Here is a 19861-nt window from a genome sequence, read left to right on the forward strand (position 1 = left end):
GAATTCTCCTTATTCCGTGTCTTGTCTCTCAGTCATCCATCTCTCCCAAAGTACAGGATGAGGGTATAGTTCCCTTATCTACCTAGAAACTGGACCCCAAAGAGGAACACAATTGCCTTCTATCTCTTCCCTGAAGTTTCATTAACCAGAGAAGATTAAAACTCATATCACAGAGGAAGAGACTGAAAATCAAGTACCATACCTGGAGCCTGGACAAACTTTGTCTCAAAATATTGTCTATTCTAAGGTTCCATTCAATTCCCCAAAAGAATTATGTATTGCCTGAGCATTGGGACCATTCATTACTTCCAAAAATCATTTACTGCATATTTTCCCATCTCACTTTCCCCTATAAGAAATGGTATATAAGTATCTGTACCCCCATTGGGTTATTGGATAATCATTCTCTTCTGAGTCCCCTGTACTATGCATGTTAAAATAAACTTATATGCCCCTTCTCCCCATTAATCTGCCTTTTGTCAGTTCATTTTCAGCAAACTTTCAGAGGGTGAAGAGAGAAGTTTTTCCTTGGCCCCTACATTTGTATATCAAATAGCCTTGGAAGAGAAATAGTATTGCTCTCATGAGTGAAGGGAAGGCATGCTAGTAAGGATGAAAGATTCGTTTCTTGAGCTCAGGATTCTTCTGTAACATATCTCATTGTATGTGCTTGTGTCCTCTGTCCCTCTTCATATCAAGTGGTAGGAATTGGGGTTCAGGGAACTGGTGCAAAAATACGGATACTCTGGCTACTTCTGTTGATGTGAGTAATCAATGGTCCCTCATCTCTGACCCAGGAATCTTGTGTCTTCTACCAGTATCCATGAAACCATGTCAGGGAAACTTGTTAGCTTACAAGTAGGGCACAGTCTCAGACCCTGTCATTTTGTTACAGTTTTGGTGATGAGGATGGGATGCTAATAGAAACATGACTTTCTGGAAAAGGAAAGATGAGTGCCTCCTGGGTTTACTAATGGTGCCGGGGTAAGGTCCACAGAGTTGGTAGTGGACATGTTCACTAAATTGTATGGTCAACTGGACAATAAATTGTCTTCCATTTTATTGTCTGTTAGTGAGAGGCATTGGAGAGGTGGTTGCAGAATGAGTATAAGGAAATAAGTTAAAGACAGACACCTAAATGGTGCCCTGGTTGTTGTCAATTCTCCCCTAGACAAAAGGACTTTCTCACCAGTCCAGTAGTCAGCCTCAATTTTAAAAGCTACTGCTGAGATTTTTTTCTGGGTGGAAATAAGTTTCCACTCCATCCAGACAATAGTTGTAGAGATGCATACCTGGACTGAGCATAAAAGGAGAAAACTTTGTGAATGTGATGGGCAGAAATCATTAAAACTTTGGCTGGCTACTTGGGAGACAAGGGTGGATGTGTTAAGGAAGAATGGCAATAGCTGAGACTTTGGTGGCTCCACCTCTTCTGTGATTTATTATGTCAAATTTACATCCATTGGAGACAAGAGTAGAGCTCTCTCAGGTGTTTTTTTTTTGTGTGTGTGTTTGTTATTGTTCTTTTTTCTTCAGAAAGTTCTGACTACTATAAGGGAGATTTGAGCTTTGGCCCTCTTGGAGAGATTTCCCTGATCTGAGAAAGACAAACTTCCTTGGAAATCATGGTTGAGACATTGACTAGTATCTGGGCTCTAACTGTTCTGGATTGGGCTTACAATGCTAATGAAAGTGACTCACTAGAGAATGAGAAACTGAACCAAAGAAATTGAGACAAATTCTTATGACCGGCTCTACCACTCTGGAAAATCCCCTTAGCTCTTTTGATGAAATTGGGCCAGATCTTAATGGATATTATTTTGATAATAATGTAGCACAAGGATCAGTAAACTTTTTCTGTAAAGAGCCAGATAGTAATTATTTTAGGATTTTTGGGCCATACTGTCTCTGTTGCAACTACAACTTTGCCACTGTAGTATAAAAGCAGCCACAGCATTATGTAAATAAATGGATGTAGCTTTGTTCCAATAAAACCTTATTTACAAAAGCAGGGAGCAGGCTGGATTTCATCTATAAGCTGTAGTTTACTGACCCCTGGCAATAACAGATGCCTTGGATTAAGGTGACATCATCAATGAAGGTTGCTGCTGTGTAAGCTAAGCCTGAGTCAGCAAGAGGATGCAAATCCCCATGGCTCCAACCAAAAAGCAATGTGAAAAAAATGCTGTTCAGCGAAGGGGTTCCAAAGATTGACATAGATGGTATTGGCCATGAGGATCTTCTGCCTGATACAGAGTATTAGGTGGGCAGAAAACATTGGGAGTTCATTTGGTTGAGCCGCGAGCTACTGCCATGATGCTTAAAATCAAATGTAAATGAAAACCTCATTTAATACATGGAGCCACTCCATCCCTCCATACTCCCTGATCCCCACTCTCTATCTACCCTGACTTCAGCTCCTTTAAGGAGAAAGATGAATAAAGGTGGGATGAGGTATCTCTGTCTTCAAGGAAGATTAAAGATGATATATACTCATCTGCATATGCTGGGAATTTTAGGAAGAAGGATTTAAATTTTTCTGACTTTATTGGATATGAGTACCTAAGTCACTATTCTACTCAGACCTGTGGGAGGACAAGGCACCCAGATTCAGCTATTGTGTCTATTACACAGACTGATGGCACTTGGCATATTGTCTTGGACATGTCAACACTTCCTTTTCCATACCACTGACATTTAAGGATTAAGATTGGTTCCTGTTAACACTCAAAGTCTCCAACATATGTTAGTAGTATTCTCCCAGGTGTATCTAAAGTCTCCTGCCATTTATTACTAGGGGGTGGACTAGAATTTAGTGAGTGTGCCTCTACCCTTTCATGTCCACCACTTTCACTATTTAGATGATGTCCTGTTGGTTGATGCTACAGACTGAACTGTGTCCCCTCAAAATTCGTGTATTGAAGCCCTGACTCCTAAAGTAACTGTATTTGGAGATAGAGCCTTTAAAGAGGTAATTAAGGGCTGGGCGTGGTGGCTCATGCCTGTAGTCCCAGCACTTTGGGAGGCCGAGGGGGTGGATCACCTGAGGTCAGGAGTTTGAGACCAGCCTGGCCAACATTGTGAGAACCTGTCTCTACTAAAAATACAAGCATTAGCCAAGCATGGTTGCTGGTGCCTGTAATCCCAGCTACTCAGGAGGCTGAGGCAAGAGAATCACTTGAACCCAGAAGGCGGAGGTTGCAGTGAGCCAAGATCATGCCACTGCACTCCGGCCTGGGGGACAGAGTGAGACTCTGTCTCCCAAAAAAAAAAAGAGGTAATTGAGATTAAATAAAATCGTAAATGTGGGGCCCTAATTCAATATGACTGGCATCCATATAAGAAGAGGAAGAAGAAAAGACACCAGAGGTATGCGTGCACAGAAAAAAAGCCATTGAGGACAGAGTGAAAAGGTGGTCATCTGCAAAGGCCTAGGGGTCTTAGGAGAAACCAAACCTGCTGACATCTTGATCTTGGACTTCCAGCCTTCAGAACTGTGAGGAATGAATTTCTGCTGTTTAACCCTCCTGATCTGTGGCATTTTGTTATTTCAGCCCTAGCAGACTAACACAGCTGGCAAGTCAGAAGCCTCAGACTCCAAGACCCTGACTGCAGTGCTATCACACCTCTGTCAGCAGAGTTGGCTAATGAATCTTGGAAAAATCAGAGGTCTTCTCACAAAATAAGGATCCTGTGAAGGAGAGTAATCAAGGAAAAGTTGCAATCTCTTCAGGCCTCTATCATCAAAAAGGAGGCCCAGTGCATTATTGCACTGAGAATTTCTCTGTAGGAGTGATCATAAGGGACCTTCAAATGTTTGAGGAAACATCATCAGTAGATGATGTAGCCCTCAGACAACTGCACTGTTTCTCTGCAGTAAAGCTACCCTTGGTCACTCAGGAGCTTCCTAGAGATTGAGTAATTATTTGGGCACACCTTGCAGACAGTTATCTTTATCATGGGAGTCATCCAATAGAAAAGGTGGTATAAAACCTGTCCCTGATGTTAGCTACAGTGATTAGTTACACTACCTTTGTCCTGGAAAGCATTCAGATTAGCCTTAACTCATTAGCCAGGGTTGTTATGGTTGACAGAATTGCCTTAGGCTTTTTTTCTGTGAGCCAATGCAGAGGCTGTGCAATCACTAGTCCATCCTGCTATGTCTCGATCAATAGCTTGGGACAATTTGAAAGGTCAATACAAAAACTTAAGGAGAAAGCCACCTGGATCTCTAAGGTAACCCCGATAGCTTACAGGATTTGTTCGGCTGGGTCTGGGACTCTTTGGGATACAGTTGAGGTCAGTACTGCAGGTTGGCTCCATCCTGTTACTTGAAGTCCTGTTGATACTGGACTAATTACATGCTGTATGAGACAGATTGAATAGATTTGGTTTCAGCCTCACCTCATCTGATTAATTGAAGTGGACAACAGTGGGAGATTCATGGGAAGATTTTCCAGAAGCAAAGATGCTATAGAAATGAGGGGTGAGTTTGTTCTGAGGCAATCCTTCACAAGTCTCTTGCATATCTGCATATCTCATGAGCAAAGCACTCACTGTTGCTCTTTGTTTTAGACTATTTTTCTAAGATCCAGTGTCTCTTTCCAAGTGAAGGACAGGTTTGCTTACAGTCTGGGAAAATAGAGAAGATAGTATCCAGAGCAAAGGGCATGCTGAAATTCATTCTAAAAGATTTGGATTCCCTAAGCTCAGGGTTCTTCTTGTGCAGTGCACCTGTTGTGAGTGTGGCAGTCACCTGGCACTCTTCATGTCACCCTGTGGGAATTGAGGCTTGGGGAACTAGTGTAAAAGTGGTGACACTGTGGCTACTCTTGCTGTGAGTGCTAGATGATCCTTTATCCCTGACCTAGGAATCTCATGCGTTCTACTAGCATCCATAAAACTTTGGCAGGCTAACTTTTTAACTTGCAAGAAGAATAAATTCTCAGACACTATTCAGTTTTTAACACACTTCAAGTAGCCACTCCTAATCAGTTGGATGAGATGAAACCAATTTTCTGTCCTCGGCCCAGAGAATGTAAAGTGGGCAGTGGGCATGTGATAGGTAAGAAAAGGCCAGAACAAGCAGGACTAGCAGTTCAGCAAGGGGGGGAGGGTGGGAGTGAGGGGTAGGGAAGGGATGGTAGGGAGTGGGGGAAAGAAGAGCATAGGCCGGGTGCAGTAGCTCACATCTGTAACCCCAGCACTTTGGGAGGCCAAGGTGGGTGGATCACTTGAAGTCAGGAGTTCAGGACCAGCCTGGCCAACATGGTAAAACCCTGTCTCTACCAAAAAATACAAAAATTAGCTGGGTGTGGTGATGTACACCTGTAGTCCCAGCTACTTGGGAGGCTGAGGTGAGAGAATCGCTTGAACCTGGGAGGCAGAGGTTGCAGTGAGCCAAGATGGCGCCACTGCACTCCAGCATGAGTGACAGAGTGAAACTCCATCTCAAAAAAAAAAAAAAAAAAAAAGCATAGGGCCATGGGCTTGCCAGGAGGGCCTATAAAAGATCACTTTGTCTCTAGGCATGTCACAGAAAGTTTTTCACTTAATATGAAGCAGAATTTAGACCTGACTTCTTCCTGCTTTATTTACTGAAAGTAGTTTTATTTGACCTGTCTTGCTAGGGATAGGCCAGGTTGCTATGACGGGACTTAGAAAAACTCGTCATCACCTTCTAGTTCCTATTTTTGTGTCCCTTTTGCTTTCCCAGATGCCCCTTTTCCTTAATAAAAACTTATTTATATAGAAGAACCCATTAGTGACCAATTACATCCTAGTGTTGATTCAAATTACTGGTGTGTTAGGGAACATTCTTTGGACCGTAGCTATATTTTTGGAAGGAATGGCTCTTCCACATAGAAGACATTCGCAGCATTTTCAAGCAGGAAGGGATATTTGGAAGGATTTCCTGGTGCCCTTACATTGTACTGTGTAGGCAGCAACTCTGCTTCATAGATCTGTCTGGCAGCAGTGCTGATGTTTCGCTCCCTGGTGCCCCTTCCCCACTAGGAACAATCCTTGGTCTACTAAAATAAAGTTGCACTAACATAAAACTGTAAAGAAAATAAATCTAGTTATATGTCATCTTTTGGTGTCTTTTGCAAATCTTCACCAGCTGTCATACCTCAGATCTTAATTTTCATGCTAGGAGCTTTTTTTTCCAGAAACTTATAGAAATCTGAAGGAAGAAAGAATTTTTAAGCATTCTCATCCTAATTAAGTTGGCCCATTTTTTTTTTAAGAAATGGGAATGATTATCTCAGAGATTAATTAAGATTGTTAAAGGTGGTGGCAGACCAGAACCTAAATACTCCCATAAATTTTTATCTCCTGGTCTAGAATGAACATATTATGAGCAAAAGGTCAGAGGTTATTAAAGTGAATGAGGTCATTGCCTTTTACAGGTTGATGGTGCCCTTTCACTCTGCAGCAGCAGGTAAGAGAGAGGAGGTTCTCCTCTTCATCACCTTTACATTTGGATCATATAATGCATTCCCTAATGTATTATGAAATATCATCCTAATGAATTCATCTTAAACATGATACTTATCAGAGTAATGAACAGAATGCCTAGAAGTTCAGGACTGCTCCTGTTAGTTACATCAGAAACCACTCAGAGAAAGTAGCTATCATCCAATGCCTCATTTCAAAGAATTTAATGGCTCTGAAAGTTGTGGGGAAGAATAGTTCACACCTTAAGAAATGCCTCTGAAACTACTATATTTTTATTTTCAATTAGGGAGAAAAATATCTTGTCCACTGGTCCTTAAAAGGTCTCAAACCTTTGGGCTTGAAGCGATGGAACCTGGAACAACTCAAGAATTGGATCTTTCTAGCTGCATGAGACCCTTAGATCATACATAACCTGGGACAGGCTTGTGAGGATTCAGTTCCCTCTCTTGTCTCCTGCCCTGGGAGAAACATTTCAGAAAGGGCTTTGTTCCTCTACAGTGAGTGGATGAAAGGAGACATGCTCCAATGGGGAGGGCCATCTCTCTCTGGCATTTTTTAAAAATTTTTAGTTTTTGTGGGTACATAGTAGATGTATATGTTTATGGGGTACATGAGATATTTTGATACAGGCATGCAATGTGTGATAATTATATCAGGCAAGGTAAATGGGTATGTATCTCCTCAAGCATTTATCCTTTCTTTCTGTTACAAACAATTCAATTATACTATTTTAGTTATTTTAAAATGTATGATTAAATTATTATTGACTGTAGTCAACCTGTTGTTCCATCAAACACTAGGCCTTACTCTTTCAAACATTTTTTTTGTACCCATTAACCATCCCCACTCTCCCACCATCCCACTACTTCACTACCCATTCCAGCCTCTGGTAACTTTCCTTCTACTCTCTATCTCTTTGAGGTCAATTGTCTTAATTTTTAGCTTCCACAGATAAATAGAACATGAGAAGTCTGTCTTTCTCTGCCTGGCCTATTTACTTAACATAATGATCTCCAGTTCCATCTATGTCATTGCAAATCAAGATCTCATTCTTCTTTTATGGCTGAAGAATACTCCATTGTGTATATGTACCACATTCTCTTTACCCATTTATCTGTTGATAGACACTCAGATTGCTTCCAAATCTTGGATATTGTGAATAGTGCTACAGTCAACATGGCAGTGAGGATATCTCTTCAATATGTTAATTTCCTTTCTTTGGGGTATATACCCAGCAGTGGGATTGATGGATTGTATGGTAGCTCTATTTTTAATGTTTTGAGGAACCTCCAAACTGTTCTCAATAGTTGTTGTACTAATTTACGTTTCCACCAACAGTGTACAATGGTTTCCTTTTCTCCACCTCCTCACTAGCATTTGTTATTGCCTGTCATTTGGATAAAAGCCATTTTAACTGGGGGAGATGGTCTCATTGCAGTTTTAATTTGCATTTCTCTGATGATCAGTGATGTTGAGTACCTTTTTGTAGGCCTGTTTGCCATTTATATGTCTTCTTTTGAGAAATGACTATTCAGTTGTGCAGAAGCATTTTTGTTTGTTTGTTTGAGTTGGAGTCTCGCTCTGTCACCCAGGCTAGAGTGCAGTGACACGATCTTGGCTCACTGCAAACTCTGCCTTCCAGGTTCAAGCGATTTCTGCCTCAGCCTCCTGAGTAGCTGGGATTACAGGCGCATGCCACCATGCCCAGCTAATTTTTGTAATTCTAGTAGAGACGGGGTTTCACCATGTTGATCAGGCTGGTCTCGAACTCCTGACCTCGTGATCCACCCGCCTTGGCCTCCCAAAGTGCTGGGATTACAGGCGTGAGCCACTGTGCCTGGCCGTGGAGAAGCATATTAAGTTGATGTGATCCCATTTGTCCACTTTTGCTTTGGTTGCCTGTGCTTGTGGGGTATCACTCAATAAATTTTTGCCCAGATCAATGTCCTGGAGAGTTTCCCCAATGTTTTCTTGTAGTAGTTTCATAGTTTAAGGTCTTAGATTTAAGTCTTTATTCCAGTTTGATTTAATTTTCGTATATGGCAAGAGGTAGGGGTCAAATTTCATTTTTCTGAATATGGATATCCAGTTTTCCCAGCATCATTTATTGAAGAGACTATCCTTTCCCCAATATATGTTCTTGGCGCCTTTGTCAAAAATGAGTATGTAGATGAATAGATTTGTTTCTGGATTCTCTATCTGTTCCATTGGTCTATGTGTTTGTTTTATGCCAGTACCATAACATTTTGGTTACTATAGCTCTGGACAATAATTTGAATTATAATGTGATTCATCTAGTTTTGTTCTTTTTGCTCAGGATAGGTTTGGCTTTTCTGGGTCTTTGTGGTTTCATATAAATTTTAGGACTGCTTTTTTCTATATCTCTGAAGAATGCCATTGGTGTTTTGATAGGGATTGCATTGTATCTGTAGATTGGGTAGTATGGATATTTTAACAATACTGATTTTAACAATATTGAATTTAACAATTTTAACAATATTGATTCTTCCAATTATGAACATGGAGTATCTTTTCAGTTTTTGGTGTCCTCTTCAATTATTTTCATCAATGTTTTATAGCTTTCATTGCAGCGTTCTTTCACTTCTTTGGGCAAGTTAATTCCTAGGTATTTGTAGCTTTGTAAATTGGATTACTTTCTTGATTTCTTTGTAGATCGTTCGCTGTTGGCAATAGAAATTCTGCTGATTTTTGTATGTTGATTTTGTATCCTATAACTTCACTGAATTTGTTTATCAGGTTTTTTTTTGTTTCCTGTTTTTTTTTTTTTTTATGGAGTCTTGCTCTGTTGCCCAGGCTGGAGTGCACTGGTGCTATCATGGCTCGTTGCAACCTCTGCCTCCCAGGTTCAAGTGATTCTTGTGCCTCAGCCTTCCAAGTAGCTGGGACTGCAGGCCTGCACCACCATTCCTGGCTAATTTTTTTTTTTTTTGTATTTTTAGTACAAACAGGGTTTCACCATGTTGACCAGGCTGGTCTTGAACTCCTGACCTCAGGCGATCCACCTGCCTTGGCCTCCCAAAGTACTGGAATTACAGGCATGAGCCACTGCACCTGACCTGAATTTGCTTATCAGTTCTAATAGTTTTTCTTTTGTTTGTTTGTAGAGTCTAGGTTTTTCCAAATATAAGACCACATCATCTGCAAACAGGTATCATTTGAATTCTTCCTTTTCAATTTGGAGGCCCTTTATATCTTTCTCTTCTCTGATTGCTCTAGCTAGGACTTCCAGTACTATGTTGGATAACAGTGGTGACAGTGGCATCCTTGTTGTGTTCCAGGCCTTAGGGAAAAGACTTTCAGTTTTTCCCCATTCAGGATGATACTAGTTGTATATGGTTTTTATTATGTTGAGGTATGTTCCTTCTAGTCCCAGTTTTTTGAAGGTTTTTATTATAAAGGGATGTTGAATTTTATCAAATGCTTTTTCAACATCAATTGAAATGATCATATGGTTTTTGTCCTTCAGTCTGTTGATATGACACATCATGTTGATTGATTTGTGTATGTTGAATCATCCTTGCATCCAAGAATGAATCCCACATAGTGTTGTTGAGTTTGGTTTTCTAGTGTTTTGTTGAGGATTTTTGCACCAATATTCATCAGGAATATTGGCCTGTAGTTTTGTTTTTTTGAGGTGTTTTTGTCTGTTTTTTTTTATCAGGGTAATACTGGCCTTGTAGAATGAGTTTGGAAGTATTCCCGCCTCTATATTTTGGAATAGTTTGAGTAGGACTGGTATTAGTTCTTCTTTAAAAGTTTGGTAGAATTTGGCAGTGAAGCTATTGGGTCTTGGGTTTTTCTTTGCTGGGAGACTTTTTTATTATGGCTTCGATGTCATTACTTGTTATTGGTCTGTTTGGGTTTGGATTTCTTTATGGTTCAATCTTGGTAGGTTGTATGTGTCTAGGGACTGTTCATTTCTTCTAGATTTTCCAATTTATTGGCATATAGTTGCTCCTAGTAGCCAATAATGATCCTTTGAATTTCTACAGTATTGGTGCATCTCTGATTTTATTTATTTGGGTCTTCTCTCTCTTTTTTCTTAGTCTGGCTAAAGTTTTGTGAATTTTGTTTATCTTTTAAAAAAATAACTTTTTGTTTCATTAATCTTTTGCATTGTTTTCTTCATTTCATTTTCACTTATTTCTGCTCTGATCTTTATTATTTCTTTTCATCTATTAATTTTGGTTTTGATTTTCTCTTATTAATTTTGATCTTGCTTTTCTAGTTCTTTAAGATGCATTGTTAGGTTGTTTATTTGAAGTTTTTCTTCTTTTTTGATGAAGGCATTTACAGATATAAACTTCCTTCTTAGTCTTTCTTTTGCTATATCCCATAAGTTTTGGTATGTTGTGTTTCCATTGTCATTTGTTGCAAGAAATTTTGTAATCTCCTTCTTAATTTCTTCATCGACCCACTGGTCATTCAGGAGCATATTGTTTAATTTCCATGTGTTTGTATAGTTTCCAAAATTCCTCTTATTGATTTCTAGTTTTATTCCATCGTGGTCAGAGAAAGATGCTTGATATATTTCAATTTTTTTGAATGTTTTAAGACTTGTTTTGTTACCTAATGTATGATCTATCCTTGAGAATGATCCATGTACTGAGCAGAAGGTTGTGTATTCTATAGCTATTGGATAAAATGTTCTGTAAATATCTATCAGGTCCATACTGCAGATTATGTCTGAGGTTTCTTTGCTGATTTTTCCATCTGGAAGATCTGTCCAGTGCTTAAGTGGGGTGTTGAAGACTCCAGCTATTATTGTATTGGGGTCCATTTCTCTCTTTATCTCTAATAATATGTGCTTTATATATACGGGTGCTCCAGTATTGGGTGCATATATATTTACAATTGTTATATCTTCTTGCTGAATTGATCCTTTTATCTTTATATAATGACCTTCTTTGTCTCTTCTTACAGTTTTTATCTTGAAATCTATTTTGTCTAAGTATAGCTACTCCTGCTTTTCTTTGGTTTACATTTTCAGGGAATATCTTTTCCCATCCCTTTATTTTCAGTCTATGTGTGTTTTTATAGGTGAAGTGGTGTTTTTTGTAAAATCCATTCAGCCATTCTATGTCTTTTGATTGAAGAGTTTAGTTGATTTACATTCAATTTTGTTACTGATAAGTAAGAACTTATCCCTGCCATTTTGTTATTTGATTTCTGGTCTTCTCTTCCTCCTTTCCTTCTTTCCAGTCTTCTTTTTAGTGAAGGTGATTTTCTCTGGTGGTATAATTTATTGATTTTCATTTTTTGTGTATCTGTTGTATGTTTTTTGATTTGAGGTTATCATGAGGCTTGCAAGTAATATGCTATAACCCGTTACTTTAAACTGATGACAACGTAACACTGATTGCATAAATAAATAAACCCTAATAAAAACTCTATAGTTTAACTTTGTTCCCCCACTTTTTAGATTCTCATTTCTATTTATATTATATTTTATTATACTGTCTATGTCTCAAAAGTTATTGTAGTTATTATTTTTGATTGGTTCATCAGTCTTTTTACTTAAGAGTAGTATACATACCACAATTACAGTGTTATAATATTATGTGTTTTTCTGTGTACTTATCATTACCAGTGAGTTTTGTACCTTAAGATAATTTCTTATTGCTCAGTAAGAACCTTTTCTTTCTGATTGAAAAACTCCTTTAGCGTTTCTTGTAGGGCAGCTCTGGTGTTGATAAAATCCCTAGTTTTTGTTTGTCTGGAAAAGTCTATTTCTCCTTCACATCTGAAGAATAATTTGGGCCAGATATACTATTCTAGGAAAAAAGTTTTTTTCCTTCAGCACTTTAAATATGTTATGCCACTCTCTCCTGGCCTATAAGGTTTCCACTGAAAAGTCTACTGCCAGATGTATTGGAGCTTTATTGTATGTCATTTGATTCTTTTCTTTTGCTGCTTTTAGAATCCTTTTAAAAAATCGGTGACCTTCAGGAGTTTGATTATTAAATGTCTTGAGGTAACTTTCTCTGGATTAAATCTGGTTGGTGTTCTATAACCTTCTTGTACTTGGATATTGATATCTTTCCCCAAGTTTGGGAAGTTCCTTGTTATTATCTCCTTGACTAAATTTCTGCCCATATGTCTTCCTCTAACTCCTCTTTAAGGCCAATAAATCTTAGATTTGTTCATTTGAAGCTATCTTCTAGATCTTGTAGGCGTACTTCACTGTTTTTTATTCTGTTTTCTTTTGGCTCCTCTGACTGTGTATTTTCAAATAGGCATCTTCAAGCTCACTAATTCTTTCTTCTGCTTGATTAGTTCTGCTAGTAGGAGATTCTGATGCATTCTTCCATATGTCAATTTCATTTTTTTCAACTCCAGAATTTCTGCTTGATTTTTAAAAATTATTTCAATCTCTTCATTAAATTTATCTGATAGAATTATAAATTTCTTCTCTGTGTTATATTGAATGTATTTGAGTTTCCTCAAAACAGTTATTTTGAATTATATGCCTGAAAGGTCATATATCTCTGCTTCTCCAGGATTGGTCCCTAGTGCCTTATGTAGTTTATTTGGTGTTGTCATGCTTTCCTGGATGGTCTTGATGCTTGTGGATAGTTGGTGTCTGGGCTTGAAGAGTTAGGTATTTATTGTAGTCTTTGCAATCTGGGCTTGTTTGTACCTGTCCTCCTTGGGAAGGCTTTCCAGGTATTCAAAAGGACTTGGATGTTGTGATCAAAGTCATATCTACATTAGGGGGCACCCCAAACCCAATAATGCCATGGTTCTTTCAGACTTGTAGAGGTACTGCGTTGGTGGTCTTGGATAAGATCTGGAAGAATTCTCTGGATTGCCAGGCAGAGATTCTTCTTTTTTTCCTTACTTTCTCTAAAACAAATGCAGTTTCTCTCTCTGTATTGAGCCACTTGGAGCTGGGGGTGGGGTGACACAAGCACCCCTGTGGCCACCACCACTGGGACTGCACTGGATCAGACCTGAAGCCAGCACAGCACTGGGTCTCACCCAAAGCCTGCTATAACTGCTACCTGGCTACCTCCTATGTTTGCTCAAGGACCTAGGGCTCCACAGTCATCAGGTGGTGAACCCAGCCAGGCTTATGTCCTTCCTTTCACTGCAGCAAGTTCCCCCAGGCAGGTCCAGAGATGCTGTCCAGGAGCCAGCGACTACAGTAAACAACCTTAGAGATCAGCCTTAGATATTCTGCTGTAGGTGACCTGGAGCTGAAACCATGAGATAAAATTCTTCCCACTCTTCCTCCCCTTACCACAGGAAGAGGAACCTCTCCTATGGTAACCACCACCATAGACCCATAGACAGGTACTGCCCGTCTACCACCAATGTTCATTTAAAGCCCAAGGGCTTTTCAGTCAGCTTGTGGTGAATGCTGCTTGGCCAGGGACTCACCGTTCAGGGCAGTGATCTCCCTGCTGGCCCAGGGCAAGTCCAGAAATGCTGTCCAAGAGCCAAGGTCTAGAATGAGGGACCCCAAGAGCCCACTTGGTACTCTCCCCTACTGCGGCTGAGCTGGTAACAGAGGTGTAAGACAAAGTTCTTTTCAGTTTTCCATCTGCTTTTCTCAAGAAGAAGGAGTGTCTCACCATAGCCACCACAGCTGGGCATGTGCTGTATCTCATCTGAAGAACATCTCAGAGTCTCACCCAAGGTCCACAGCATGTACTACCTGGGTATTGCTGCTGGTTCTTCAGGGCCCATGAGCTCTTAGTCAGCAGGTGATTAACTCTGCCAGGACTGGGTCTTTGCCTTCAAGGCAGTGGGCTCCCTTCTGGTCCAGGATGCATCTAGATATGTCATGCAGGAGCTAGGGCCTGGAATGGAGACCTCATGACTGTCCAGTGCCTTATCCTGCTGTGGCTGAGCTGGTATCCAAGATGCAAGACAAAGTCTTCTTTACTCTTCCCTCTCCTCTCCTCAAGTGGAAGGAAGGAGTCACTTTTGTTGCATCAGGCTGCACTGTCTGGGGTCAGGGGAGAGATGGCACAAATACTACCTTAGTCATCCTGGCTGGTGTCTCACGAGGTTCTGTGCCCCCCACATCCACTGGCTCTGAGCTCAGCACAGCACCAGGACTTGCTTAGGAATTACAGTCCTAGTGGTCTAGCCTGCCTTTCAAATTTATTTAGAACCCCAGAGAACTAAAAGCCCAGGGTGGTGAGGCTTGCTGAAAATCAAGTTCCAACTGCTGGATGGGTGATTCTTCTCTGGCTAGGGATGGTCTAAATGCTGCCTCTGTGGGTGGGCATTGGCTTAGTTTAGCCCAGTTTTGCTTTCTGCTGTGATAGGGCAGAATTGAATTCAATGCAGGGTCCCATGATCACTGCATTCTCCCTCCCCAAAGCAGACAGATTCTCCACACCAGGTGGCTGCTGCCAGGTTAAAGGGGAGGGGTAATATTCGTAATTCAAGACTGTTTCTCCTGCCTGCTTCAGTGCCTCTTTCAGAGATGTTGAAACCAGGTGCTGTGATTGCTCACTTGATTTTTGGTTCTTACGGAGGTATTTTTTTGGTGTAGATAGTTGTTACATTTGGTGTTCCTGGGAGGATGGTGGGGGTATAATCAGTGAAGGCTTGTATTTGGCCATATTGCTCTACTCCATTTTTCCTGGCATTCTTGATGTGCTTGAATCACTTGGGTATGGTGTTGTACCCCTTGCTTACTAACAGAACCAGTTTTGTTCAGGTATCCAGCTGTTGGGTGCTGGGTCTCTCCTTGGTCCCAGGAGGTAAATCTCTGTTTGTACAAATCAACCATGTTAATCTTATTCTCCTTGTCAGTGATTATTTTAGGAATAAACACAAGATGGAATTCAGGCAAATGAGACAGAAGTGAAGTTCGTGTGTCAGGGAGTGTGCTTCTGGGAATGTTTTCCATACTTAAAAAGAGACACAGAAAAAGATGTTCTCTCTAGGCCTTTGGGTGTTGTTATGAGAATGAGGTACTTGGAGCTGCTGCAGCTATCTTGTCGCCATGAAAATTCAAGCCTGAATACAAAGGGCAACATGCTGAGGATGGCAGAGCCAGAAGGTAGTTGGAAAGAACCTGGGTCCTGGATGACAGGACTGAGCCACTGAATTATGTTGAATATGCCTCAGTTCCAAACTTCATATTTTGTGAAATCAGTGCCCTTTTTGTTTAAGCCTTTTTGAGTTGTGTCTTGAATTACATGCAGCTGAAAGGATTCCAAAGTGGTGACATACAGTCACCATCCTTACCTCCCCTTTCCCAATTTTCTTACCTTGCCTTTCTATATTCTTTCTTTCTCTTTTTCTTTCTATATTCTTTCTTTCTCTTTCTTTCTTCCTTCCTTCCTTTCTTTCTTTCTTTCTTTCTTTCTTTCTTTCTTTCTTTCTTTCTTTCTTTCTTTCTCTTTCTTTCTTTCTCTTTCTTTCTTTCTTTCTTTCTTTCTTTCTTTCTTTCTTTCTTTCTCTCTTCCTTCCTTCCTTCTTTCCTTCCTTCTTCCTTCTTTCTTTCCTCCTTCCTTCCTTCCTTCCTTCCTTCCTTCCTTCCTTCCTTCCTTCTTTCCTTCCTTCCTTCTTTCCTCCCTCCCTTCCTCCCTTCCTCCCTCCCTCCCTCCTTTCCTTCCTTCCTTCCTTCCTCCCTCCCTCCCTTCCTTCTTCCCTCCCTTCCTTCCTTCCTTCCTTCCTTCCTTCCTTCCTTCCTTCCTTCCTTCCTCTTTCTTTCTTTTTCTTTGTCTTACTCTGTCACCCAGGCTGGAGTGCAGTGGCACCATCTCGGCTCACTGCAACCTCTGCCTCCTGGGTTCAAGTGATTCTCCTGCCTCAGCCTCCCAAGTAGCTGGGACTACAGGAGCCCACCACCAAGCCTGGCTAATTATTTTTGCATTTTTAGTAGAGATGGTGTTTTTCCATGTTGGCCAGGCTGGTCTTGAACTCCCAACTTCAAGTGATCTTCCCACTTCAGCCTCCCAAAGTGCTAAGATTACAGGAGTGAGTCACTGTGCCCAGCCTTTGAAGACTTATTTCTTCATAGATATTCATAGATAGTTGGCACTTGCAAGCTCAAGCATCCATCTGGATCCCACAATGGTGTTTCCCTCTGAGGATATGTATAGGACAGGAATTCTTCAAACCTTCTTTGAATCCTCGTAGATGGCTTGCAAAGGAACACCTTTCAAGTGGCAAACTGATAAATGCCAGTTCCACACTCTTCCTTTAGAGTGGAGAGAGGCATTCATGACATTTCAGAGGAATGCCAAGGACCCAAGCTCTTTGGCAGAGTGCTTTATGATGGTCCATTTTGACTTGCCTACCTGACTGGCCCTCTGATCAGGGCATAGTGTCTCACACTGCAGGATTCTTCTCTGGGCTAATACTGCTTGCCTGGGAGAGGGGTGTTAGGTCACTGAACATATGGGCAGACCTCAAGAAATGTTATTTCCTAGAGCCCTTTACTTTTTCTTCCTCAAACTAGAAAAACAGGAAAATAAATCCCCCACATATTCCTGAATTTCTTTTCTTCCCTAGTCCTCACATCTCTAAATATATCAAACATGATAATTTTATGAGCAACCAAGTTATACATAATACATTTTATGTTCTTAAATGTATCAAGTGATTTTAGATCTGCAAAGGATGCTATAAAACAAGAACAGACAGTGCCCAATTTGTAAATTAATTTGGAAGCATAACTTTTTTTAAAAAGTGGGTTTCTTGAACTCAATGCTTTTTCTCACAGAAACAATGATGGTTGAGCTCCAAGTGTGGACCACAACTGCCCACATAATCCATAATGTTCTGTAGCCTTGTCATTTGCTAATCACACTAATAAATGCTGGCTGAGCATATACTATGTTTGAGACTCATTAATCTAGTCTTTACATGTGTTGTCTCAGTGATTTAATTTTCACAACAGCTCTATGTCAAAGGCAACCAAAGCTCAGATAGGTTATGTAACTTGCCTAAGGACACACAGCATGTATATGGCAAAATTAGACCCTGTGGTCTCTCCTGCCCCAGAGTTGGCTGTTTTCACATTCACCCTGTCCTCCTGATGGGTTTCAGTCATGACCTACATTCACACTTTTATGAAAAAATACATTCCAAATTCTATTTGCAATGCCAAAAGCACATCTCTCAGCCCTGGCAGCTAAAGTCCCCCTTTGACCTTCCAATTTTTGTTTTCTCCTAAATAGCCTAAGAAAAGGGGGAGCGTAAGAGAGTGAGAGTAAGAGCAGCGAGCAAGTGAGCTAGCAAGAGAGAGAGAGAGTGCACGTGCGACAGAAAGAATGAATCAGTGTGATATGTTGGCCTGGCGTGAACCCCATACTGTTGTTTTCCAGACAGCCTGTGTCCATTTCTTTCAAATTCATTGGCTCCCCAACTCCCATTGGGTAGCTGAGCTGGAAATGCACATAGTACTCATTACATTTCTTCTGCTTTTACCACCTGTTTATGGGTTCAGCCACTGACACAGGCTTGATAAAAGGGCTTGGTGATTGTTCAAATCCCAACTTGGAGCAGAACTTAACTTTGTAAATTTTCAACAAAATGTGACTTTAAAACAAACATGATGAACTTTCTGATTTTGCCCCCCATTTCTCCCCAGTTGGCATCTCACCAGGAAAGGGCCATCATAACCTTCTTTATGCCTCATCTCACCTACTTCACTTAGCCCTCATCTTCTGTTTCTAGACTAGCCAACCTTTTGCCATTGGATTATTTTGCCCTTGGTTATTATTAATATTACATGAAGGATTCATAATTTAGTTTATGAAATATTTTGGACCTGGATTTCTGCTCCTTTTCCTTCCATTTTCTGGATTTTCCCAAATTTACTCATCTTTGATGCTTCTACCTAAGGGGAAAAAGAAGTCAGGGGGAAGGCAAAACACAATGCCTTGACCAAGGGAAGCTGTTGCAACTGATTAGCTGAGGGGAGGTGTTTCCATTCTCCATGGACGTCTCCCACTTTCTCCTCTCATTTTCACAGATAATTGGGAATTGGCCTTATAAAGTGGAAATGACATGAACAACAAAATAGAAAAACATTCTCAACATAATCGGCACTGAAAATATGTACAATCTAATGAATGCTTGGCTAAAACATTATCCAGAATTTTTAGGAAGGCATGATTTAAAATCATCACCAACATGAGTGAAAAGTGTTCCCTTTGGGAGCTGAGCATCCATGGTCTCCGAAGACCTTCACTGCCATTAGTTGATTAATTAATTCATTAACACCTCGTAGAGCACAGGATATTGACTCCATATGGCACTGAGCAGGCAGTTTGATTTCTTTAGAAAATTTCTCTTATACGAAAGCACAGAAATAGTAAATAATTAAGCTCCAAGCTGCCTCGTTGTGATCTTTTATTGATCAAGGCAGAGATTTGAGAGGAGGAAGGCTTCAGGCACTCGTTCTAACCTGACTCTATTTGCCCCACGATGACATGTTACTGTGAGACACTTGTTCTTATTATAAAGCCTTTAAGGAAGAAAATAAGCCCACAATATGTTTATGGCTTGCGTTACTTCTGTCCGAGGTTAATTGCCTCACTCTTGAAGACAGCATTTTCTGGTGGACTCCCACGAGGCCAAGGGAAGTGATATGACGAGTGTGCTGCCTGCTGCCTTCTGAGTCCTGGCTTCATTAAGCTGGGTCTTAATGCCTTTTTTTCCCCTAATAAAGCTATTAGAACAATGACTTATGATTGTGTGGCTCAGTGAGCCCTCCAGGGAATGAAGGAGGGGGCGTGAGCAGAAGGGCTTGAGCATGGATCAATGACAGAGGAGGTGGTCTCAGCTTTTCTGCCGAATGGGATTTTGCTGTTTCCCTCTCAGGGTGCCACGTTGCTCCCAGCTCCCATGCCTGCTCACCACCCAGCCAACTGTCTGCCTTCCCCCAGATCTCCAGGTGGATCCAGGTGGGAAGGAGAGCCATTGAGATAGGACCAACAGCTGTCCCAGTTCCCAAACCTCTCCCCTCTCTCGTTCTGCTGCATCCAGTTCTCTTCACTTCTATGCATTCTTTTAGCCACTACCCTCTTTCTCTTTTCAGCAAAACTTATTGAAGGAATTGTCTACACCCACTATCTCTACATGCCCACCACCCAGGCACCTCCCAATCTGGGATTTCATGCTTCCCTTATAGCTGCCCCTTGGTGACAAAGCTCATCTCACTCCTCTCGGGGGCAAATCTAATGGACATTCATGTGATTTATCTTCTGCCAGGAGGCTTTGGAAATTGTCCACAACTCCCTTCTTGATATCTCCTCCTTTGGCTTTTCTGGCAACTCTTGATGGTGTTTTTCCACTTACTCCTGGGGGGCAGTTGTGAGGATGCAATGCTTATATTCCCCTTTGAGAAAGGACTTTCCATCTAGTTGAGGCTTCTTTAGGATTTCCTTAATCTTTGGGCCAAGGT

This window comes from Symphalangus syndactylus, chromosome 10 (assembly GCF_028878055.3).
Source record: "Symphalangus syndactylus isolate Jambi chromosome 10, NHGRI_mSymSyn1-v2.1_pri, whole genome shotgun sequence".
In the NCBI taxonomy this organism is placed as follows: Eukaryota; Metazoa; Chordata; class Mammalia; order Primates; family Hylobatidae; genus Symphalangus; species Symphalangus syndactylus.